Raw genomic sequence first — 26239 nt, 5'->3', positions numbered from 1 at the left:
CCCCAGAATGGTCCTGTCTCTTGTATTGAAGAGGAGCTACTGCACATGTACAACTTTAAACAAGAATCTATGGGCAAAGATTGTTTGGGCCCCAGGGCGGAAATATGTCATCAATCAGACAATGTTGATGAACAAAACAACTTTACTCATCATTAACTATAACATTTTTATCGTACACAACTAAAAATATATATATATATATATACATGTATTTCAAAATATGTTTATTTTATTATTTCTTTTTTTTAATATCTTATTTAAGGTAACGTGGTGAGTGGTGGGGTGGCACCCTTGCGGGGCGCTATTGGCCAGCCACCACTGAATAAGATGGTCAGTGTTCGGCCTGTTTTGCAGGTTAGCTCCACTCAGACCCCTCTACCGTCACCTTTATGGTGCACATTTGTGTTGTACGTTAAGCTGCTGGTAAACAGGTGGAAGCTGATCTCCCTGCGATAGGACATGTGAGCTCATAAATAACAGCGGTGAATGCTCGGGCCATGCAGAACACGCGGGGGTCACCTCTGTACAAGTAGGGCAGTGTCGTCCGTGGAGGATTCCAGCACATCTGCCTCCCGTTTGTCTATCTGGAAGTCGCTGTCTTCAGCAGGTTTCAAGCAGGAAGCGCTTGTTTAATATTTAGGACAAAGCACACTGAACATTAGTTTCCCCCAGGCTCTGCTTTCCTCTGTGTGTGTGTGTGTTTGGTGCCAGCTATGCAACAGGTGTGTTTCAGCTCGGGATGTGATAGATGAAGAGCTGTTTGTCTGAAAGAGAAAACGAATGCACCCTGTAAGGCAACAAATGAAAACAGAGCTCTTAGACGTCTTGAACTAGATTAATCAGACTTTAGCAGCTTCTCTCCAGAGATCTAGTCTGTTTGGCCATTCATGAAAAGAGCTCCTCGATTAGTTACTCATTTACAACATAATTAGACACCACAAGAATATTCTGTTTTCATTTGCTTCAGTACACCTTTCTTAACGCTTCCTTTTCGTTGTTTTTTGTACACCCTGCTGATGATCCGTCTCAGTTTCTTAGTTAATCCACTTCATTATGATGGCTCTGTTTGTTGACACGTTGTGCAACGTGGCATTTATTATGGTCCCAGCTTGTAAAAAATGTTACTTAACCTCGTTACGTGACTGTGGGCTTTTGTCATCGTTGTTGTTGAGTCTGAGTTAATGATGCTGAGAGAGAAGGGCGCTGCTCTGGGGCAGCTGGAGGGGCAGAAGACGTACCTGCTGCCTCCGGAGATGCTCATTAAGTCACCCAGCGCAAACATCACATCATTACTTGCGTGTGCAAAGGGCTACGTTGGCTGCTTATTTATATTTTCTATTTATTTATAAGCATTTTATGTTGCAGAGCTTAAAAGGTCATCAAAGAGATCCAATCGTCTTAGTAGGATCCAGTGGTTCTGGGCTGATTATATGAGATTGTTGATAAATTGTGAGGTCCTAAGGTGTTCACATGAAAATATGGAAGTGAAGCATTGGTGGAGTTTTCATAATTCATATTTGTTGATGTGAAAGCGTTCTCTAGATTAGAAATTTAAAAAAATTATAATAATATTTAGAGCCATCTACAGTACTACGCTCTATTTCAATAAAATGTGTTTTTCCACTGTTTTCACTTCCTGTCCAAACACAAACTGAGGTTTTGATGAAACAACAAAGAAATAAAAAGCTTTAATGTATGTGTGGATTTGAGCTTTTGGTGGAGCAGCCAATTTTTCAAATGCCCACTAGAACTTTGCTGTGTTAAAATGATTAATAACTGGGAGGAAAATGTAATCAATACCAAAGAAAAACGGTACGGTTGTTTGGAGAGAACCTTTAGCATCAATATAAATGAAGATGGAGGAAGTGACTCCGTTTGATTTCATTATTCAAAACTGAAGATTTGTTTTTCTTGGGGATGTTGGTGATGATGATGCTGTATTGTATTTTTAAAACTAAAGTCTCCACACTATTACATTTGATGTAAAATTCCTGCCTGAACACCCTCCCAACTGGCAGCCACAGAGTAACATGGCACTTTTAAAACCTTAAATAACAAAACGTTTGGAAACAAATGTTTATTGGACCATACAGCATCAAGATAATAACTACGTGCATCTTTAAAAATCACCACCAGAATAAAAAAATCTAAAGTGTATTCTTTTCCCTTTACATCAATGTGCAGGAGTTAAACGTTATACTGCAGTCAGCCTTTAGAGGGCGCTGAACCTGTGTAGCTTCAACTTCATGTTTCCATTCCTCTGTCAAGTTATAATTTATGTTGATCTTTAGCTAAGCTGAGAATGCTTGTTTTTCTGTATTTTGACATCTTGTCAATGTTCCATCTTTGTAGCATGGTATGTTAGAATCATGTGTACAAAGAAAAGAATGTTGAAACAGATAAAAACAAACAGTTTGAACCAGATGTCTCCTGCCGCTGAAGGATCTGAGTAGAGTTTGTAGCTTTCAAGAGGAGTGGTTTTATGGACTGAAACTGAACAGAGAATATAAGTTAACGACATATTCAACATATTCAAGCGAGTAGGATTTTTCCTTCAACCTTTATTTACCCAGATTAGTGTCACTGAGCCTCGGGGACTCATTTACAAGAGAGACCTGTAATCTGAAGGACCTGACTTGTAGAAGTTACATCGTGTATAAGAAGAGAGGTAGGATTTTATTTTCTGTTTGAGGCAGCGCAGAGTTTTGGACCCTGGCGATCAGAGAGAACAATTTATCCACCATCAGATGTAGTGTTGGAGCAAGAGGGTGGCCAATGGTGGTCTTCGCCCTCATAGATTTGTCTTCAGCCACCCTGATAATTTGAGTTATCTCAGAAGGTTTATATAAAAACACCAGTGGCCGTTTTGGATTTTGAAATGGCAAACCAATTTTTGAAAGGAACCTTTCGTACCCTGGATGCAGCCACACACCAGAATGGAAGTTGGTAATTCATCTATTTTCCAAGTTATCTCACTCACAACGTCACGGTCGGACAGAAGAAGGGTATTTCTTAATCTCCCTTTTCTCTCTGCGACAGGGTACAACTATACAATTAAAAACGCATCTGAAGTCATGAAAGCCCTAAACTACATTTACATCAAACAGCTACATTTGTTTCAGTCGGTTATATAATGCTTGTGTTTAGTGACTTCTTCATGTTGAAATACACATCTGCATCAATTCAACCCTGAGAATTTGTTCTGGCTGTGCAGTTTTACTTTTCGACCACCAGAGTTGCAGTGCAGTCACGTGCATTCAACTACACACAGAAAACGTACCTTCCTTTTGTGTCCACCCCCACAAAATAACTAAGCAACAAAAAAAACCACCAGGTAGTGCAGAGTGACCTGGTTCTGCCAGAAGCCTTCAGTCATCCTCAGCACTGTTTGCCTCACACACTCAGTTGATCTCAGCCTCGTGGTGAGCTGCTCACTCAGTAGACATTAAATGACTGGATCAGCTTCCTGCTCTTCAACACTTTAACTCAACATGTAGTTTAAACTGCAGTAATGAGTAACTTATTGACCAAAGAACGCAGACATTGATGAGATCATCCCTGCAAGGGTTAAAGAAGATATTTTCAGGGCAGCTGGAGTTTGCTCACTTATCAGTCTGTGGTGATTTTCCAGAGGGCAGGAGCTGAGCCTGTCAGCACGAGTTTATAAATGTATTAATAAAATGTGTCAACAAACATTTAATGCATGACTGGAAACCTTTTAGAAATATGTTTATTCATGCACCGTCTAAGCATTTAAACCAAGCTTACGGTCTGCCACTGAAATAATAAGGCAGTGTACAAAAATGCAGAACGTTGTCCATCCATCCATCCATTTTCTTTACCCGTTTATTCCATTTTGGGTCACGGGGGTCGCCGGTGCCCATGTCCAGCAATCACTGTGTGAGGGGCGGGGGACACCCTGGATGGGTCGCAAGGCCATCACAGGGACACATAGAGACAAACGACCATTCACTCTCTCTCTCACACCTAGGGACAATTTAGAGTTACCTATCAGCCTAACATGCATGTTTTTGGTCTATGGGAGGAAACCAGAGTACCCAGAGAAAACCCACGCATGCACCCAGAAAGGCCCCTGGACCGGGATTTGAACCAGGGACCTGCTCGCTGAGAGGCAGCAGCTCTACCAGTTGCGCCACCGTGCTGCCTGCAGAACGTTGTATTTCTGTGTATTTATTGTGTGAATGTTTATAAAGCAATCAAATTTGTGAGATCCATTTTTCCTCCGTACTTTTTTGGGCACGTAACTCTGCAATTTTTGTGCTATTTCAACAGTTCATTCAGAACATTCCTGCTGTGATGTTTGGTATTTGTGCAGTTTTTTACTTTATTAAATATTTAGACTTTTTGGCCATGCTTTCCTCATTGAAAATGAATGGAGGTCTTCACATCCTTCAGAATCTTTGTTCTGTTTAAAACACTTTACTGTTCGTTTCAGCTTCGGTTCTGGTTCAGCTTCTTCTTTCTAAATTCAGTTTTTTATGCTTTTTTGCAAATACTGCATTTTTTGACCTATAAGTCACAGTTTTTTGCATAATTTACATGACTTATACGCCAAAGCAACATATTTATGGATTTTTTTTTCCATGTTTATAAACCAAGTTTTGGCTGAGATATGACCGTTTTAATTCATTCTGACTGAAAATATTGAACACTACCATTTTCAGCCACTAGATGGCACTCGAGAGGTATGGCATGCCGTTGTGTGATGCAATAGGTAAAAGTGGCTATTACTGACTCAATCAGCTTGCCCACATCTTGGTTCTGCTCGCTTTAAGCAACCATCAAATCAGCTTCATTTCACCACGCCACCCGACGAAATGCAGCTGATTTGACCATTGATATACATTTATTAAGTAAAAGTTCAACTGAATCACACCTTTACTATAAAGTTGAGCAAACAAATAATTGTTTTAGGTGCTTATTTTGTTAAATTTCAAAGAAATGCACAGTGAGTCCTCCCGTGCACGCTCCTACTTCCGCTTATTGGCTTTTGAAGTGTAACTGATTTGACCTTCAAAGTGCATTTATTAAGGAAAAGTTAGACTGAAACACACCTTTACTATAAAGTTGAGCAAACAAATAATTGTTTTTAAGTGTCAATTTTGTTAAACTCTTGTTAAAGTCCTCCCGTGCACGCTCCCACGGCCACCATTTGGCAGCCCATCAATATTTTGGTACAACACCGGCCCACATTTCCAGGTTGTCAGCGGTGACACGTAACAAACGCGACACGTCAGCAGTGACTCTTCATAAATGCGACGTATATGGCTAATAGACATATTTATGGGTTTTTCAACTTTTGTAGACATATTTGGACAGATGCGACCCATAGGGCAGTGCGACATGTACGGCAGAAAATACGGCATTTTCTGCTCCTTTAAGATTTATGTGCTAATTTAAGCTATTTTGTTTCTTTTTTAAGCTTTATTCTACTAATTTCAGCATTTTATTCTCCTTTCTATTGGCTAATTTTAGATTTTTTTTGCTTTTTCTTCTACCTTTTAGATCATTTCGTGAACATTTTTTTCTTTTTTTATATCCCCCCCCCCCCCCCCCCCCGCTAATTTCTGCTAATGTCAGTTGTAAGCACTTTTTATTTTCCTGCTTTCAGCAAATATCAGCTGTTAAAATCCAACTCAAACTAACAGTTCAGCAATGAAAGTTTTTCAATGCTTTTTCAGCTTCTTCAGCAGCTTTCTGCAAAAACCATTCATCAACACACACCCACACTGCATTTTCACAAGAAATGACCTAATTTATATTCTGATAAGAATGATACAGGAGGTGCTATTTTAAATCAAAATAGGGTTTTTGAATTAGTTGTAAGCAAACAATTCATCTCAATTCAATTTAAATTGAATTGAGATGAATTAAACAATTTGTGGAAAATGTAGAAAAGAGCATATTTTCTCAAATGGAAACCTAGTTTTTAAGTTTGCATCACTTTTCTTTTCTGGGCTTTTCTTAAACAATCGTCCACTTCCTAAACCAGAGAGAGCTTGTGTAGAAAGTAGTGTTTGTATCACGCAGTGCTTTGCACATCAAACTTTAAAACACAAATCTTGTGTTCAGAGAACGCGTTGGGGAGGACTCTCAGCTGGTTCGAAAGATTCTTCAGAATAAGTGTGAGTGAGGTTACACTAAAAGTAGACGTCAGAAAACCCACTTTTAGGTGAGACACAGTCCATGCCCTGTGTGCTACATCACTATTTCCATGAATATTGATAATGACCAAATTATTTATTAACCTTTATTTAACCAGGCAAATCCCATTAAGATCACAGATCTCTTTTGCAAGGGAGGCCTGGACCTGAAGGCAGACTAACATGCATGTTTTTGGTCTGTGGGAAGAAACCGGAGTACCCAGAGAAAACCCATGCAAGCACGAGAAGAACATGCAAACTCCACACAGAAAGACCCCAGGTCTAGCCAGGGATTGAACCCAGGACCTTCTTGCTGCGAGGCAACAATGCTAACCATTGAGCCGTCGTGCTGCAAATTAGATTACTGTTGTCCAAAAACACCCCCGATCTCAACATTTTCTTGAGTCCCGTGAACGCTATTCTATAAACATTTGTAGCATCTCCCATTACACGGTTATTTTCATGAAATTAGGTGGGTTTTACAAAGCAGCAGCAGCTAGCTGTTGCACTTTGGCTCTGTCTGGGTCACATCCAGCAGGAATTCCATGATTTTTCTGTCAAAATAACCACGTGATTGTAATAATCATGTAATAATGTAAAGTAACGCTGGTGGAAAGGTTTAAAAAACACATTTACATTTGTTTTAAGATGGCAGTGACCCACTTTGGTTGGATCTGAACAAGCTATAAGGCGATCGGTTGGTGACACCGTGTTCAAAGTTTTACTGTTAAAACAATTAAATTTTTCTGTCTTTCCACTCCTACAGTTTGAATGTCTTTGATTGAGTAACCAGATCTAAATCCTTTTACATTGGTTTTGTATTGTTTTGGTTTTTACCGCTCTGGTCATGTGGAGCTCCGGTCAGCGCTCACCCATCTACCTGTTACTCAGAGACATTATTCAGTTGTGAAACTCAGATGACAAACGTACGTTGGACATATTTTCTGGCTGATGACGCAGTCAGTCATGTCAAATAAATCATTAGATGTCTAAAAATGTCATGATATAGTACCATAAGACCCTGAAACCATGATTTAATTGCTCACATACCATCAGCGTCTCGTCCATAATTTAGACTAACAAAAGTGAGGCCAATAAAAAAATCTAATTATAACATATAAAATATATTTATTTATAACTTTTTCCTAGAACATCACTTCAAAACTGCAAAACTACTTTTTTATGTTTTTTTTTTTTTTTAATTTTATTTATTAATCTACATTAGCAACTCACAGTTGATCTTTTATGTTTATTTTTTCATATATGAACAAGAAAAACAAACTCTTGACATGTATTGGTTTATTTTCATGTCACACTGCTGTATCTGATATTAAATGTAGCAACATGTATTAGTTGTTGTTTATGTCCAGTACTTTCTACGATACTCCAATAAAAATAAAAATACAATTGTAATTGTGTTGGTACAAAATGTTCAAGCTTTTATTGTGACCACTGATAGGCAGACAAATGTGTTTCATTAAAGAAACATGCTGCTCTTGTCATTTTCTAGCATGTGCCATCTGTTCATTTTGGCAAACTTGCACTGAAAAGTGCTAAATTAAAAATTAGCTATTTCTACTTGCATTTCTAACTTTTTTATTCTTACAAGTTCTAAATACAACTATTGTATTTGTATAAAGGGCATAGAAGATATGAAGTGTTTTCCAAGTGTGAAACTCGGTGTATCGTGTATGTTTTGTTCACTTTACCGGAAATTAAAAGTCCACAGCTAGTCTGTGATTTTAAACCTAAAATCTCCCCCACACAATATGTCTGCTCCACCTGATGCTCCCCCTTGTCCCACACTGGAGGAAGCTTTAACAGCTTTTTGGCTTTGCATTGTGAAATTCTTGGATCCACTAAAACAAACTGTTGTTTGCTTTCAAAGTAGTTTAACTTTCTCCCAAAAAGATGAGTAAAATACTTCGGAGCAGTGCAGGAGTTTTTCTATCTCTCCTGAAATATTAATCCTGTCAAAATAAGGAAAAATATTAAAGCCGAGTAACTCGTTAGATAAAAGAAATCATGTAAACAAGCAGCAATAACTGATGCAAGATTGTCTCAACTTTACAAAGAATTGTTTTTAAATGTATTCAGAATAAAACTGATCTGTTGCCTTACAGGACAAAAGGACACATGCATGTAGAAACTTTATGTGCACTGACATTGTGTGCATTATTAAATTAAATTAAATTAAAAATACTTTATTCATACCAAAGGGAAATTAAATGTTGTTGTAACTCATCATCCTGGTTTCATTAGAGTTGTTATAGATGCTGATGACTGTGGGCAGGAAGGATCTCTTGTATGGGTCCGTCTAAGAGCAGATCAGAGGAAACTGGCTGCAGATGTTGATCTGTCTACTTGGACTTGGTGGATTTCTCGGTCTTCTTGGGCAGCAGGACCACCTGAATCTTGGGCAGAACTCCTCCCTGAGTGATGGCCACTCTTCCCAGCAGCTTGTTGAGCTTCTTGTCATTGCGGACAGCCAGCTGCAGGTGTCAGGGGATGATCCTGGTCTTCTTGTAGTCACAAGCTGTGTTTCCCACCAGCTCCAGGATCTCGGTGGTCAGGTACTCAAGCGTCTCCGCCAGGTAGACGGGGATGCGTCCACCGCACCTCTTTTTTAACTAATTTTTGATTTGGGGCTGTAGTTGAGGTATTATTTGAGCTTTTGAGATGTTAATCAGCTGCTCCCAATTGTAAAAACCACCTTGTTGTCATGGTTATGCATCATAACAAATGTCCAAAAGCAAAAAGGTTTAAGTAAAATTCCTTCCATCTGCACAGCATTCGATATCAGCGGAAATATTCATCTAAAACAAGTGATTTACATCCAGAAAAAAGAGGAATGAAAGTTTTCAAAAGCAACATCCCAGAATGAAAGTAACGGAGCTACTCCAACATGCAGCCACCTTTAGTGGTGCAATTCTGGAACATGTTTCCCATGTTATGCGTGTGTTCGTTCCTCTGTCTGCACTGTTAGTCAAATATATTATGACCCAGTGGACAGAGTTGAATGTAGCTCTCTGAAAGTAATCACTGAATGAACGTCTACAAGTAATGAACTTCAGAAGTCAGTTTCCACAGACATGCAACCTTAGTAAACACATTAAAAACTAACTCATCCAGGTGTGCAGATATTGCGCTAAATCTTGGATCGGTAGTAGCTGAGAGTCATCCCCAACACAAACTTTTAAGTTTGTTTTTATAACTTTGCCACTAACTATTGGATTGATTTCTGTTAGCTAAATATCTCATGAACCACTGAACAGATTTTAAGAAACTTTCTAAAGACAGTCATTGGTAAAACGTTGATTAATTTTGCGAGTCACCCCATTTTAAGATGGACACCACTGCTAATCAACGTTAGCCAACATAAATGTTGCTATAACTAAGGCTATATTTACATTGCAGGCAAAACCCCAGAGATGTTGTACTCTGGTTTAATTTTTGACAATTTGTGATTTCTTTTTTTATGACAGTCTGACTTTGACAAATCCTGTTTTTCTAATCCAACCCAGGTCATTTTTGTATTTGTTACTAAATCAGATACATATTTGATGTACTTCAGGTGACCTCACTCTGAATGGTCATGTTGTATTTTATCAGACTTTTGCGTCATTGAGGTCAGCACGGTGGATCAGTTGTTAGAGCTGCTGCCACTCAGTGAGCAGGTTGCCCCGGTTCTAATCCCAGTTGGGGGCCTTTCTGGGTGGAGTTTGCATGTTCGCTCTGTGCCTGCGTGGATTTTCTCCAGGTATTCCAGTTTCCTTCCACAGACTAAAAGCATGCATGTTAGACTGATTGGTAACTCTAAATTGTCCCTAGGTGTGAGTGAGAGAGTGAATGGTTGTTTGTCTCATTTATCTCTATGTGTCTTTGTGATGGACTGGAGACATGTCCAGGGTGTCCCTCGCCTCTCACACAGTGATAGCTGGACATGGCTACCAGTGACCTCTGCGACTTGAAAAGGAAGAAGCGGGTAAATATAATGTATGGATTTTATGTCATTGAAGTAAGTGTATGCAGATCGATGCAGATATTCATAGTATTGATAGCAACATTGTGCAGTTTAAATCTTGAAACTCCACATCTCAGATACAGAACAAAAGTTAATTTGCCTCATCTTAAAAAAAAACCTTTTAGAGTTGTCACTTCCTGGATGACTGATAAATTTACATCAACATGTGATTCTAAAGTTGATATATCAACATATTGGACTGTATGGATACTAGCGTGATGAGATCAGTACTTGAGTTTGTTTCTACGTTTTGTGTGTTGCTCCCATTCATTCCTTCAAATAATGCTAGCTAAGCCTTGCACTCTTTATACCTTACACATAACTATATATTCACATATGCTCCTCCATTTTTACATCTAGCTTTGTTTCTTTGTGACTGATAGCTCATGGCTGGAAAAAGGAAACAACCAAATTTACAAAGTGAAGTTTCCTAACGTCAGTTTGTATTGCGCTGCTTTCATTTAAAAGCAACGAGGCATACCCTCTGTGAATCACACGCATACCAACCTGGAATATTAACTATTTCATTTTTCTCTGCCAAGCACATTCTCGAGTACTTCACTGTCTGTGTAAAAATAAAATTTGTTCATGGTGTGTCATTCAGGAAAAGTGACAGAAATGCAAGCCTTTTTAAAACTTGACGGCCACAGTAGGGGCTCTGTTGTTGCTCATATTAAGTTGTGTAGTTATTTTTTTGTTTGTTTTGTTTGTTTTCCTGCCTTTTTTTTATCATAGCTCTTCTTCTTTTGTTTTATCCCTCTTCAGGGAGTGCAACAGCGAGTCTTCCTCCACCATCTCATTCTGTCCTCTGCATCCTCACTCCAACTACAGTAGTCTCTCGTTTATCACTAATTTTAACAACATACGTATATGTAGCTACTAAATTTTACTCACCAGCTGGCAGAACATCAGGGGCTCAGTTCCACTCGACTTGGTTCCATTTTGGTGGCCCTATCCTGCCGGTTCTGGTCGGCTTTTTGACTCGAGGTAGTGGCAGTGGGCTCCAGAGAGAACGCCGGACCTACGGCTGCACGTCCCTGCTTGGAAGTCCTTGTGGGTTGGACACCAGCTCTCAGATTTGCTGATGGGTCTGGAGGTTCGGTTCTGGTCCGGTTATGTGTGGCTCTCTGAATCTACTGGGTGCCGAAATCGCTGTGAGGGACCAAATTTTTCGAATCAGATCAAAACTTTCCCTCTTGTATTTCAGCAGAAGGCAATGGGGCTTCTGGGCGGGGCACTGTTGGCTTCTGGGAAATGTAGTCCTTATGAGCATTGATACAGTGTAGGCTTATTGAGAGAAAACAAAATGGCGGCGCCTGTCTGAAGTATTGTATTTTTTTCGTTAACTTTTTACTCTACAGTACTGTTTCCAGTACTGTCTCAATCAAGAGACTAAATTTAAAGTTGACAGTTATGTGTCCTGTACTTTTTCTTTCCCCTCGTGTTCAATCTTACTTTGAAAAACCGTGAAAGAGCGAGTCCACGAAAGTTAATCCACAAAGTAGCAAGGGACAACTGTACCTTCATGTCCTTTCTAACTGCATCCATATATCTCCTCTTTGTCTTTTTCCTGGCAGCTGCATTTCTAACATCTTTCTACCAATATACCCACTGTCCCTCCTCTGGACATGTCCAAACCATCTCAGTCTGGTCTCCCTAACTTCATCTCCCAGTTGTTCAACCTGTGCTGTACCTCTGATGATCTCATTCCTAATCTTATCCATCCTTGTCACTCTTAACGAAAACCTCACATCTTCATTTCTGATCCTTCCAGTTCTTTCTCCTGTCTTTTTGTCCATGTCTCTGTCTCCAATCCATACAACATAGCTGGTCTCACCACTGTCTTATAAACTTTTCCTTTGAACTTTGCTGACACAGTTTTGTCACAAATCACTCCTGAAACTTTTCTCCATCCACTCCATCTTAAACTCCCAACTTTCCTGCTAATGTCCATGCTGTCCTTGTCCTCCTTCCTTTCTCTCACCCTCACATTGTTTTAATCCAGTCCTCTTTATTCCACCTCATTCTTCTTCATCCTCTCTGCATTTCAGTGCCCTTAGTAGTTGTTGCCTTAAAGACATGGTGACATACCATAAAGGAAGGGTCATTCTGTCTTAATAATTGTGACCTATCACCTGATAATGGTGTCTCAGGGGAGAATCTTGACCCTAAATCAGACAGGATTACTCTCACAGTTTGTTCTTGTAACTCGGCCACCTCATTATATTTAACCTTTTTACCTTTTTCACTCAACCCCGTCATCTGAGATCAGTTATATAATGTATGAAAAGGTCTTACTAGAAATGAAACAATATTAGAATCTGGTCCACACAGAGATAACAAAAGGTTTGTTGTGTGTTCTAAACTGTTTAGGTCAAGCCTGGGAAATAATGGTATCTGCAATTATGTCACACTCAGAGAATGACTTTCAGCAAATCCCACATGCAATTTGATCTTATTATCTATGACATTAACACAGTTATAGCCGTATTTGTGTTGGCTAATTATGTTTAGTTGTGGTGACCAGCTTGAATTACAATAACGCCAAAAGTCAGTCAGATGTACATCCTGTGATTACTTGTTTAGTTTATTTGAATCATGATATATTCTGTAAACAGTCGCACAAATATTATGCACAATGAGTTACACATCGAGCATGTGTTTGAAAAGGCTCCCAGCTGCAATCACACCTAATTTTAGCATGATATCTGTAAAACTGACCTAATTATAGCCACTTCTGTGTTTTCTAAGATCACTTAGTTTTAGCAGCCATCTTGAACTGGGTTAGCTGAAAAACTTTACCATTTTTAGATGTACACAGTGGTGTAGTCCACATTTTTGTAGTAGGTATACTGTGCTTGAAAACCAAAGTACACCCGTTAGTACAACGTAATCATCAATTTATTTTGATTTTTAAGCATATTGAACATTTCAAAATTTCGCTGATGCTTATATTTCAATAAATTACAACTGTAAATATTATAATTATCTTTAAATTAGTGCACTCCGTTCATCTTTCGGACGACTGGACAAACATAATTTCACTGTATTCCAGTACAATGATAACAAAGCTTATTCTGATTCTGATTCACTTTTTGGTACTTTATTTTTGTACCCTTATTGCATGCTTAATATTTCTTGTTTGTTATTTGTTTTTTTAGCGAGTTAAATTGGTTCTTTTCATCCTGAACATTTCATTGTACTGTTAACCTTCTGTTAACCTTCTGTTAACCTTGCATATGACAAATAAACACAACTTGAACTATTAAACACTTGGTACAAAATTAGTTTAGTCGCATCCAGATATACATTGAGAACTACTATTTGCTAACACTTAGCATGATAAAAACGGCTACAAGTCGTGGGATTAGCTTACTTACCGCCTTTGTTTGATGTCGTACCACCATAAACTTCTGTGACAAATCCACAACGCCAAATATTATTCCTTGGTATGTGATGAAATATGCAGTATAAAGCTTGGAAAAACTAGAGGCCAAGGAGGTTGCTTGTAGCTACTTAGCTTCTTCGCAAATCTGTGCCAAAACTCCAGAAGATGCTGATTGGCTGGAATGAAAGTTCTCCTGTGATTTCATTGGTTGCATTTTTCACCTCTTCGTAAACTTCCATTGTCACTACACAAACCACATGACACATGTCTGTTTTGACCTGGGGCGGTCTCTTCCTCTACTCTTCATGCAAATGCGCTGCATACAGACAGATTATAGAGACCGCTGCGCTCGAGCTGACAGTTCATTATAAAAGTTTATTATAAAGCAGGAAATAACTAGATATTTTGCTTGGGCATTTGCCCAGATGCCCTAACTGTGCTGCATAGAGGGAACATTATGTGTCATTGGGCACTTTTAATTGGTTTTGCGGAAATTCTTGGAAAGCCTTTTTTTGTGACTATACGCCGTATACTCGCTTATCACGTAGACTACAGCACTGGCTGTACACAAATGATTAGTTCCTGAAAGTTACAGTAAATCCTATCTAGTAGTAGAATAAATATTTTGCTAACAAAGTTCACTTGATCTAGTTAAAGATCTCAGATAAGCTTTTAGTGTTCAAAATACATGGTGTAGATCAGTCTCAGCTACTACCACACCAAATGTCACGTTATTATACGTAAACCTGACAATTATTTTGTGTTTATAAGGTCAGTTGTCTGTGTCAGCCATCTTGAATCAAGGTGTCTCCAAACATTTCTCATTTATAGATGTGCATTCAGTGATTAATTTTAGCAAATTTCATTGAAATTCATCTTGTAAATTATGATTTTGCTAATAGACAAACACAAGCAAAAGCACCATTGCCCACTTTTAGTTTAACAGCAGTTGGCAATAATAAATCAAGCTCGTGTATTTCTTGTCGACTCTAACTTTCAAAGCCACTGGGGAGAAAATGTTTTGCTTTCAAACTCAGGTGCTAATATAAAACTCTTCTTCAGATATTTAATTTCTACCTTTCGAAAACATTTTGAGTGTTTTTCAAAGTATTTGCACCTTCCTTTTTATAAACTTAAATGTGAAAACAGTTTGTATCCAAACATTTGAAAACAGCCTGCAGTGATGTTTCTGTCTTTGTTAACCGAGCCTGCTAATAAGCCGCGTTGCCGTTGGTAACGCTCCCACTGCAGCCTGACACAGAAACACAACTTCAGACCTCCGTGCAATCGGATCACACTGTGAAGTCACAACGTTCTCCGAACCCACCACTCTTTCTCTACTTTATATTTTTACACTTTTTACCTCATGTGGAGAGTTACAAGGGACCGTGTGCTGCTTAGCCCACCTTCACTGGGGTGGGGGGCGTTGTTTTTACACCAGAATGCTCAGATGTTGAAAACCAAGATCTCCAAGGACTTTGCTAGTATTACTCACATCCTCAGAGCCCTGATAATATTCAGTCATTTTTAAATGTTGGTCACTTTCATAAAGTAACAACTTGTCGTTAAAACTTAACAATTTGTATTTATTTACAAATGCACAAGATCAAAACATACTATGGAGCTTTAGGGCCACGCTAAGAAAAAAAAAAAAAAGCCATATAATTACAAGAATAAAGTCGTACGAGACTTTTTTTTTTTTACAGCTCTCCTTTATTTTAATTTTATTTTTTTCCACGAGTCGGATCCACAACATGACCTGTCAATCAGTCCAGTACGCATGTCAGCAAATGACCAATCCAAAGCTAAATGTTCCTTACCTGCAGAACTGTGCTGCAGCCCATCAGAGCATTACACCTTACTGTAAGCAGGTTCAAATCCTGATTCTGATAATCTGATGCTGATGTGCTAACAGATTAACCCTCTCCTTATTTGTAAAATCAATACCAAAGTATAACTTAACAAGATGCTCAACACTGTTAAATGGATTGTAGCGCAGAGGTGTTGGTGTTGCAGAGAGACAGAAATAAGTGAGTAGCTGTATCGCTTCAGCCTCTTTCTGGCATATTTGTTGAAGACCTCTAACAGTGTTGCACGCACACAGTTTCGCTCACTGAGCGCTGTTTTCAAACGGAAACAAAATTGAAAGTCATGACGTAATGACGTCACGTGTATGCATCCCAGAAGCAGCATAGAAAAACACAACAGTAGGGGGCAGTATTGGAACACGTTTTGAGTAAGAGCGCCATTAATAAAGTTTAACAAACATTCTTCATTTTACCACAGTTGAAATGCAGTAAACCCTGCTTTATCGTGTCAGAGTTCGGATAATATTACGACTCATTTAGCTTCGGATTGGTAATTTGCTGACATGCCTACTGGATTGATTGACAGGTCGTCACGTGGATCCGGCTCGTGGAAAGAAAAAAAAATAATAATGACAGCTGTAAAAAAAAAAGTCTTGTACAACTTTATTCTCATAATATTAAGGCTTTTTTGACTTTATTCTCATAATACTATGACTTTATTCTCATAATTTTATGACTTTTATTTTTTTTGTGTGGCAATGTATATTTTTTTAGCGTCAAAAAGACCACCGAAGCCCAAACTGAGGCCTTAAATGTCTTTTTAACCCAAGGGCAGCAGGAGGGTCAGACTCATCGAGGTGTCAGTACGTCAGTATGAAGTTTACTTGCTCTAACTGTAACATTGTTGTTGAAAATAAAGCTTTGTTTGTTTGTTTTCATCTGGGAACTCCAATGTCACTGCCGGTTCATAAATAAGAAAATGACACACCTTAAATTTGTCAAGTCCTTACAGAGTTACAGAGTTCTCACTAATGTATTTCACAATCTACAAATCTAAAAAAAATATATATCAAGCTAACAAACTCACTGTGTGGTGTCGACTCAAAGATAGATGGAAATTTAAATGATACTAATACAAAGAGTGAATTATGAGACAGCTTCAACATTAGTTTTTTTCTTGTTTATTTGACAGATTTATTTATTTATTTATTAGTGCTGAAACTTTTTTTTTTTACTTAGGTTGCCAAAGCATGGTCATTGGGGCATCCTTTAAACAATTAAATCTTTTTTTTTTTTTTTTTCTGACAGTTTTTGTGTTGCTATGTCTTTTGCAGTGAACTTTTAGTTGAAGCTGTAAAATGTAGACAGAGTTCACAAAAAAGATGCAATGATGTCCACATTTACAACGGAATTTTGAAACAACGCGTCTTTCTTTAGAGCTCTGTGACTCGGGCAAACCTCACAGCAGAAACATCTACCATAAGGCTCCAACACCAAACACTTGAAGCTGGGACTGAAGCCTTCTGGCCTTTGCTGTGTGAGTTACGTTAGGACCAGGGCAGTTTATGAGTTGTCTACAAAAAGTCTATTAAACAGATTAAAACTTTATGTGACTTTATTTATTTTTTATTTAGAATTTTAAACAGGAAAAGATTAAAAGAAATCGGGCCTGGCACAGCCTATTTGCTGTTTTACAGCAGGTTCCTGTTCTGCAGAACATAAAAAACACACATATATCACATCACATTAATAGACACACAGACATACCACATTACAAAAATACAAGAACGGCAGCATTACTACGGCAGACACGTAACGGTGATTGCAAAAAAAGGTGTCCAACAGATGACGTGCATGCGTCTTCTTAAAAAGTGGGAATGTTGAGATGGACTTTATAAGTTGTGGAATGTCATTCCATGCTTTAGTATAAACATAGAAAAATGATCTCTGACCATAACAGTTTTTAAAGGCTGGTAGTGGCAAGTGTCTGCTTGTAGCAGCTCTAGTCGAGCGACCATGTCCGTAATTGGTTTTATGCATCAAAGTAGAAAGAGCTACATTACCGACACCAAGAAAAACCTGAAAATACAATTTAATACTGCTGTGTAGAACATAATTTTGAAAAGTTAGAGCATTTGAAGAAGAAAGAGCTGTACAGTGATGAGTCCAGCCGGGAAGTTATTTTATGAATTTTATAGGCCCTGTTTTAGAGCCTAGCTGTGGGTTTCAGGATTTCATTAGTAGTAAGAGACTAGACAGTAAACAGTATGACGGTTGAACGTATTATGCCATGAAGATCAGTGTTTGAAACAGAAAATGTCAAATTTGGTCTAATTTTGGAATAAACATACATTTTTTGTTTCGTACATAAGGATTGCACGTGGTCATGATAAGTTAAATGAGAGTCCAAGATAATTCCCATATATTTATAAGTAGTAACAAAAGAAAGGGGTTTGTTTAAAAAGGAGGATTTGATATATTGAAATGTCTTCTAGGTGAGGAAAAATACATACATACAGTTTTTTTTTTTTACATTAATCGTCAAGCGATTTTCTTGTAGCCAGGAATGAAATTGCTGAAGATCTGCTTGTAGCTGACTGTTGATAGATTCAATATTTGAGCCAGATAAGAAAAGAACAGTATCATCAGCATACATTAAAATTAAAATAAAATATTGGAGTGATTAAATATTTTGGGAAGGTCATTTATGTATAGTAAAAAAAAGCAATGGACCCAGTATACTACCTTGTGGGACTTCCATACAGCAGGGTAGTGACTGGGATGTACAATTGCCATGTTTCACGACCTGGCACCTATCAGTTAAATAGGAATAAGACATTTGAATTGCAGAAAATGAAAGTCGAAAAGAAGTCAGTTTTTGTAAAAGAGTATAATGATCAACTGTATCGAATGCTTTCGGAAATTGATCTATACAGCGCCAGTTACTTGACCTTTATTCAGAGCAGTACGTATTTGTTCAGTAAACAGCATTAATGTTGACATGGTTGATCTTGAAGCATGAAAACCATGTTGGTTATCGCGTAACATATTATTAACTTCTAAATGGTGAAGTAATTGGTTAAACAGTGTTTTCTCAAGTAACTTATAAAAAATTGGAAGGACTGAAGTTGGCCTATAATTTGAAACATCAGTCGGATCACCAGATTTGAAAATAGGAGTAATCTGTGCAGACTTCCAGGCAACGGGAAAACTTGACTGTGTAATGCACAAGTTAAGTAGATGATGAAATAATGGTATAAAAGTGCTGGCATGCGTTTTCAAGAAATTCATATTTAACTTGTATATATCACAGGCATGCGAGCTATTTAAAGATTGTAATATATCCAGAAGATCAGTCTGTGAGATTTCAGAAAAAGACAACTGCTCAGAGGTATCAGATAATTTAGATGACTTTGAACTATTAGAAGGCCCAGGTAACAGTTCCTGAACAGAAGAAATAAAGTATTCATTAAACACGTTAGCAATTTTTTCATGATCAGAAATAAGGAGACCTTCTACTGAAATTTGTAAATTGATGTTGAAAGTTTTGTTGCTATTTTCCCCGTTACAGACTTAATTGTTTGCCACAAAGTTTTCAGGTTTGTACCGGCTGAAATAATTTGCTTTTGAAAATACTGTTGTTTAGCTTTACGTAATTCAGTAGTGCATTTATTTCGATAATAATTAAAATGGGACCTATTTTCAGGTGTTTTTGATAACCTATAGGATTTCAAAGAGGAAGCTTTCAGTTTTAAGAGGCGTATTAAAGAAGCATTCAGCCGTGGTATTTTATTTTGTCTGATTGGAATTTTATAAATTGAGATATATTTTTGCTGTATGGTCTCCAATTTATTATAATAAAAATGTTAGAATTTGATTGGGATTTGACAAATAAATACCTTCACTACAATCAGTATTTTTAATGTCTGCATTAAACATAGTTTGTTTTGAATTTGGAATCTTTTTTTATAAGAATTATGTACATGACATGTTGATTGCTTAAGATTTTTTCTACTGACATAAATAAGCGAATGATCTGAGACTGAATTATTTATGACTCCAGATATACCATATGTAGAGGGTCGGTTTATAAATATAAGCTCCTAAATGGAATTGCATGTCTTACTCGGTACCTTAATTGTTGGAGCCCCAGCTTTGTGGCCATGGTTTTTAAGTATTTTGAAGCTTTATCTGGTCAATTCATATTGATATCACCAAGAATCACAAGTTCCTTTGATTTTATACCTTTTATGACATCAGTAAGCTGCTCTAAATATGTATTTCAGTTAACATTTGGGGGTTTGTATGTAACAACAAGCGTAACTGAGAGAAAAATCCTTGAGATCCAAATCTCATAGATCAGAACTGATCCTTTAGAAACTTGAATAAAACAAACATCGCACACTGAAACTGATCAGTTTAAAAACTTTACAATCCATTGTGAGCCAAACTGATAATTGTGAAGGAATTTTTGGTCAAAGTTTATGGATGTTTTTAACCACTATGGCAGAGAATGTTAACTCTGCCCATGAATCATATCATTCAGCTGTCACATTGTAAAGTTTGCAGATGATACAGCGGTGGTGGGATGCATCACAAACAATGATGAGTCCAGCTACAGGCAAGAGGTGGAACACCTGGAGAGCTGGTGCAAAGAGAATAACCTTCACATTAATGTGAAGAAGACAAAGGAGATGATTGTGGACTTCAGAAGGAACAAAAACATCTACACCCCCCTGAACATAAGAGGATCTGCGGTGGAAGTGGTCTCCAGCTACAAGTACTTGGGTGTACACATGAATGACAACCTCAGCTGGAGCAACAACACCACCAGCCTGATGAAGAAAGCTCATCAGAGACTCTACTTCCTCAGACGGCTGAGACGAGCTGGTCTGGGAAGCTCAGTCCTCACCTCCTTCTACAGGTGTGCAGTGGAGAGCATCCTGTGCTCCAGCATCAACGTGTGGCATGGAGGCTGCACAGCTGCAGAAAGAAAAGCTTTGCAGAGAGTGGTGAAGGCTGCACAGAAATCTGTCGGAATCAGCCTCCCCACCATTACAGACATCTACACCTCCACCTCCAGATGCAGGAAGAGGGCCACCTGCATCATGAAGGACCCCACTCACCCAGCACACACACTTTTTGCCCCACTCCCCTCAGGAAGGAAGTTAAGGAACATTAAGTGTAGAACCACTAGACTGAGGAACAGCTTCTACCCTGAGGCTGTTAGACTCATGAATCTCTAACTAGAATAATCACTGTGAAAAACCACATCATGTTGCTGCTGATCTGTTTCATGTTGCTGCTGATCTGTTTCATGTTGCTGCTGATCTGTTTCAATGTTGATGTGTTCATGCGTGCACATCTGCTCACAGACTCATGTTCATGTTTGTGCTGATGTTCAATGTTTTATGTTATGAGTGCTTAGTGTATATTTAGTTGATGTTTTTCTTAGTTCATATCGTAGATGTTATTACTGTTTTTCTTATACATTTTATTGTTGGATGTAACTGGGACCTTGTGTACATAATTTCGCTCCACCACATGTACCACATGAGGTGCGAATGACAATAAAGAAACTCTGACTCTGACTCTGATATGTTTGGGTTAGTAGAAAGCTGAGTGAGGCTGCAGCTGTTGCTCTAAGGATGTCTGTGAGCTTGGCTGAAGTGATAAGCATATAAAAACAAGCTTCACACACGGCTCGTGGCAGATTCTTCCAGGATATCTGTGTAAACTGTCCTGAAAATCTGTCCTCTCAAGTCAAAAACTGTTAAAAAATCTCCTCCTGTCATCAAGTGTGGCTCCTTTTGAGTAAGTAAGACAGAGCGAGATTCAAATGTTAGAGCAAAAACTATAAATTTTCAAAACAGGCTCACTTTTTACACTTTTAACTGCATGTTGATTTGTTGTTGTTGTTGTTGTTGTTGTTGTTGTTGTTAATGGAGTTGAACAAAAAAGTGAAGCTGTTCATAGTTCTAGTTTTACTGATTTGATGAGGTTGTGTGAATGGCATTTGGAAAACAAGTTTTTGTCTCAGTTCTTAGAAGTAGCTCAGTCTCATTCATTCCTGCTGCCTCCCACCTGGACAACACAGAGCAACCAGACTCTAGGCACGATGAATACCTCTATTCAAGCTGTTATTTAACTCGAGACTCCTGCAGGTTTACAAAGATGTCCTTGTGTATTCATCGCTTGTTTTTCCTTTTCATCACCTGAAAAGCTGGGGAAAAGTTTCTGCTTGTGTAAAAATGGTTCAGTGTTTCAATCTCTAAGAAGTACTTATTCTTTATTTTTTTGCATCTGTTTTTTTTTTTAATGCAACTTCCTCGAGAGAAAAACAAAAAAAAAGAAACAAACAAACATGCTAAATTCCTGCCAAATATCGCTGAATTTTTAGACTGAATTAAATCACGTCAATGGGCTTTATGGACAAGACTTGCCTTCCTTCAGCTCTGAATAACAGTGACATAAAAACTGATACTGTGTATTTGATTTTGCATAATCAAATATCTGAATCTTGTCTTAAACCAGTAAATTACCACTCATGTTAACAGTGGTGTTAAACTGCAAGATGATCCTTCATATGAAATTATATTTAACAAAAATCTTGTAAGAACAATGGGTTAAAAATACATAAAATTAAACTATCACATATCTCTCAGCTGTTGTAAAAGTAACTTATAATAATGTGGTTGAGTTGGGGGCCGAAATTGGTTAAGGTTACAATAGACCTAGCCCATTACTGGAGTTTTAATTAGCTATTTTAAGCTACTAATAAACATGATGGATGATGATCATATTGCTTTATGCTAGGCCATCGGTAAGAAGGAATGATTATTATTATTGTTTCATATTGACGTGATTTTTTTCCTAAAAGTTAACTTAGGCTACACTACACTGTGTTTCTTAGACTGTGGCTAGGATACATAAGAGAAGTGGAGTGTGCTCTATTCACACAAGGAGAGCTGTTGGTCAGGCTACTTCTGGTTGTGCCATTAACTCTAAAATAGTTATTGAATCAAGTGTTACTTATGTAGGCAAAACTAAATGTTAAACATCCCGTTAAAATACATCAGAATGTAGGAAATGGCATCTACTTTATTCAAAATTTTCTGGGGGAGGACCCCCAGACCCCCCCGCCATTGTGCCCCCCTCCCCCATCACATTAAAAATATTTCTGGTGCCAATGGTCACAACATTGTTCAAGAGCCGTTGTCAGCACTGCGGACTAAAAGCACCCCTAAAAGGACAGATTCTAGAATCACCCCTGATGTAAGCTTGAAATTACATGATTTTAATAATAATAAGTCGTGATCTAAAGTGGGCCACTCTGAGGCTGAAACTCCAGGGCTGAAAATGAGTCCTACTCCGACCCTGATTGGGTGTCTTGCTCAGAGACACCACAACATGCAGGAATGGCTGGACCACGGCCCCTACCTCTACCCAATTATAGGGTCAAGAGACAAACATGTAGCATTAACACAGTATGAACAACATTCAGGAATTGTTTCTATAAGAACATTATCAATTATTTTTACATGAATGGTAAGATCGCTTTGCCCATGAGGAAATGTAACACAGGGTGAGCTAACCTCGGACAAACTAACAAACAAGATAGCTGTAATGGTGGAGGTAGTGAAGCTCACGGTGTTACCTGAAGCATTTAGTGAGGCATTTCTGTCTTATCAACCAAAATTAAGGCAAAGAAGAATTCTAAACTACTAAAAACTTAAAATGGTTACTGCAGTAGATGTTTTCATGCCACAGAGCGACACAGAGCAAGAACTCACAGTAAAATTCAATATGTAAGAGAGTAAATTTTACATACACAGCCTATTAAACACTTTGTACAAAATCAGGTTAGTTTTAACAAAGACTAAACTTATACAACTAGAAGGTACAACATATATCTACATATAAAACACACAAAACAAAGCACAACTAACAAAGTCCATGCTCAATAATCCAGGTATAAAATCCAACATTTTTCAGTCAGGTCATCTGGACAGTTTCTTTTTTTGTGCTGAAACGTTTCGCCTTCGATCCTTAACCTTGTGTTAACCTGCATATGACAAATAAACATAACTTGAACTTGAATTAAGCAATAACCTTTGATTTAACCATTAAACATACAATGTAATTATGATAGAAAATGGAGGATTTACCTGCAGTTACTTTTGTAGAGATGATCATGTGCTAGCTACTTCCTGTTTATAATGTTAGTGATCAGCTGATCATGGGGTTGGTTGCCAGCTTTTAACATTTTTTTCCAAACTCCGTTTAGTTTTTGAAAAGGAATAAACTTTATTCCACTGACTAAACGCTCAGTGTAACACGTGTCTGGATTGTTCTCCTCTGACAACGTTTAACCATTTTTTTCTGATGATTTTTCACAAAACCCCTCTGACTGCAAGTGTCTGGGCTGCAGCCCCAGATCTGCAGGTAAGGAGCATTTACCTTTGGTACAAATCGAGGTTACTGATTGGTCATTTGCTGATATGCCTACTGGATTGATTGACAGGTCGCGTCACAGATCCGTCTTGTGGGACAAAAAAAAAAAAAAAAGAACTGAGCTGCCACCAGCCCTGCAGCCCACAAATCAAACCGTCCCTCCGGGAAATCTCCAGGCCATCCCGATTGGCCATTCCGGGCCTGCACCCAATCCCAATTGCTCCCCGGGCACTTACATAGCTGCACACTGCTCCACCTGGGTGTATCTCACATATGCGATGGGTTAAATGCAGGGAACTAATTTCATCATTGTATGGGAACACAATGATGACAATCTCGGACTTCCCTTGAGTTCATGGGATTAAACAGGTTTGGTGTTATGTGAATGGGCAAAGCCTAACTGAACTGTTCGTGCCAACAGACAGTGTAGCTTGTCTGTGTCTTTTTCTTTTCACTTTTATTTCTTGACGTCACTTTTTTCAAAGTGACATGACCCCAGGGACGGTGATGGCAGCGGATCACTTCTGTCATCATTCATGAACCTGAAGAACTCAGGCTGTAACGTTAGGGCTCCCAGAGGATGAATCCTCCTGACTTTGGAGATCATCTGACTCTCTCTCTCTTCTATTCAGTGCTGGGTGGTTTTCTTTTGGTAAAATATCTTATTAATCCTACTAAAAAAAATAAATCAGGCTTTTGTTGCTTCTAAGATTAATAAGATAAAACATGATTGACCTTGTGTATTGTTTCACTGCACACTGTGTGGATAATTATACTTTATTTTCATAGTTTCCTGATGATAACCTGTTAAATACGTTGACGTCTCTTTAAATGACAGCTGGGAATTTCTTATTTTATTTGTGTCCATTACTGTAAATAGATTACTCATCCATGTTTCTTCCTCAAAAGAAGCAACTTCTTCAGCTTTAAATGTTACTGTGTATGAGCTTCCCCTCACCTTTTTCCCAACAACCTCATTGTATTTCAGCCACAGTGCTAATTAGCTCGGGGAGCCTTTAAAAATGGTATCAGGGTAATATAATTATATGTGTGGAAGGTCAACCTGATAATTTGCTTTTGTAAAGCCTTTATCTCTGCGTAGCTGCAGGTGATTAAACTGTAATTCTAAGATCTAATAAGGCAGCAGCCATGTGTTATTTAATATTTTGCTGCCATGTACTTTTCACATAAATGGCTCTGAGCAGCATGCAACACACAGTATTTCGCTGTAAGCATAAACAGCTCCTGAGAACAGACGGTGTAACTTTAGACTCTGCTTTGTTTCTGTGTCATCTACCTTTGTGTCATGCTTTATACAGCAGTACATCGCAGGTATTTATTTTTGTACAGTTTGTTTGGATGATGATGGTGTTATATACCAGAGCCACCAGAAAGTCTAGACAAAGCTGGTTGTCTCTCGGTCTGGCCAAAATGCAGACGTCCGCTCTTCTGACAGCAGGCCGATGAATTTTTAATGATTCTTTATCACAGCTCAGAATGGAGGAGCAGAGAAAGCAGCAAAGCTGCTCAAGTCAATTTTAATATTCCCGGATGGCCGTCTCTGCCTTGTCCTGCTCACATCTTCATTATTTCCACCTCTTGTCATTTAATTATGACTGAGAATTAGTGACAGACCAGCAAATATGTCAAAAAACTACTGGAGTCAGGATTGACGGACCTTTACAACAGATCCTTCCTGCCTAAAGCCATCAGTATCTATAACATCTCTTAATGAAATGAGGATAACGAGTTACAACAAATAATGTCCCTTTGGGATTAATAAAGTATTTTTGAATTGAATTGAATTCCTTTTTGGCAGTGTGCAGACCTGAACGATCTCTGTGCATCTAGTTCAGGGCAAGAGAGAACGGAGTACGTCTGAAGAGTTGACACAATGACTCAGAACGAGGCAAGAGTGAATATGAAGAGTGTCAGGGAACGAGCAGTAAGGGTTTAGGCATCGGCAGCTCTCTCCTGCAGCCTCACGGTGTTTTGCAGAGGATCCCAGCTTTCACCACTGCTGCCGCTCCAGGGTTTTGCTGATGCTGCTGCAGTAAAGCGCCAGCCCTGACCTTTTTCATATTCCCTGTACAAATATTCTTCCCTTGCACAGACAACACTTTTTGCATGACCTGGCATCCCGCCCCCACTCTCACCATGTCTGGATTCGCATGTAAGGGGGGGAAAGAAAAGGAGTCAAAGACAGGCTTTTATGCTTTGACAGATGGCTGGCGCTGTCAGTGAAACATCATCACAGAGCAGGCTTCCCACGAGGCCAACGCAGCCGAGGCCGAGGACGGCTACCGCCATCTGTGGCCCTTGCAGCAGAAGCTGCACACAATACAGGGGCCACATGTGTCACACTGTGTTTCATAAACAAGGGTGACTGTAGTGGCCCCGT

At 38.6% G+C, this 26239-nt stretch overlaps 1 protein-coding gene and 1 pseudogene across 1 annotated transcript in view; one reads left to right on the top strand and one right to left on the bottom strand.

Moving 5' to 3' along the window:
• The window catches only part of cdh4 (cadherin 4, type 1, R-cadherin (retinal)), a 446399-nt gene that overhangs the window by 241854 nt on the left and 178306 nt on the right, over positions 1–26239 (top strand). The gene's annotated exons all lie outside the window — the stretch shown is intronic.
• On the bottom strand, positions 8525–17402 carry LOC119412064 (annotated as a pseudogene).

Source organism: Nematolebias whitei, chromosome 7, assembly GCF_014905685.2.
Source record: "Nematolebias whitei isolate Nwh7 chromosome 7, NemWhi1, whole genome shotgun sequence".
In the NCBI taxonomy this organism is placed as follows: Eukaryota; Metazoa; Chordata; class Actinopteri; order Cyprinodontiformes; family Rivulidae; genus Nematolebias; species Nematolebias whitei.
This window is presented reverse-complemented; position numbering and strand designations above follow the sequence as displayed.